Genomic DNA, 425 nt, shown 5'->3' with positions numbered 1-425 from the left:
CATTCGCAGTTGGAGAGAGAATGGTTGTTTGTAATAGCTTTGGGATCTTGGTTATAAGTGCAGGCCGGTGACAGCAGGGTTACTGGTGAGTGTCCCCAAAGGTGACTAGGTTCAGGGAGACTGAGTCACATTAAACACAAGCCCAGCAGACTGATGGGGAAATCAGAAGGCCAGAGCATGTCACCATGACATGACATCTGTGACTGACACAGGTCACATGGAAGCCACGTCACCTCAGGTCCTTTGTAGAACAAAGCAGGGCACGTCTAGATGAAGAAACACGTATAAATGTCCAAAGTTGGATTCTCAATAGGATGTTGCTTGGCAGGTCTACCCTCAGAGCCAGCATGTGGCTTAGATGTCCTTAGTAGCTAGGGTTTCTCAGGTGTCGTGTGTCTGTCGCCATTAGAGAGACCCAGAGCATG

Source organism: Equus quagga, chromosome 10 (genome assembly GCF_021613505.1).
Source record: "Equus quagga isolate Etosha38 chromosome 10, UCLA_HA_Equagga_1.0, whole genome shotgun sequence".
Taxonomy (NCBI): Eukaryota; Metazoa; Chordata; class Mammalia; order Perissodactyla; family Equidae; genus Equus; species Equus quagga.
This window is presented reverse-complemented; position numbering follows the sequence as displayed.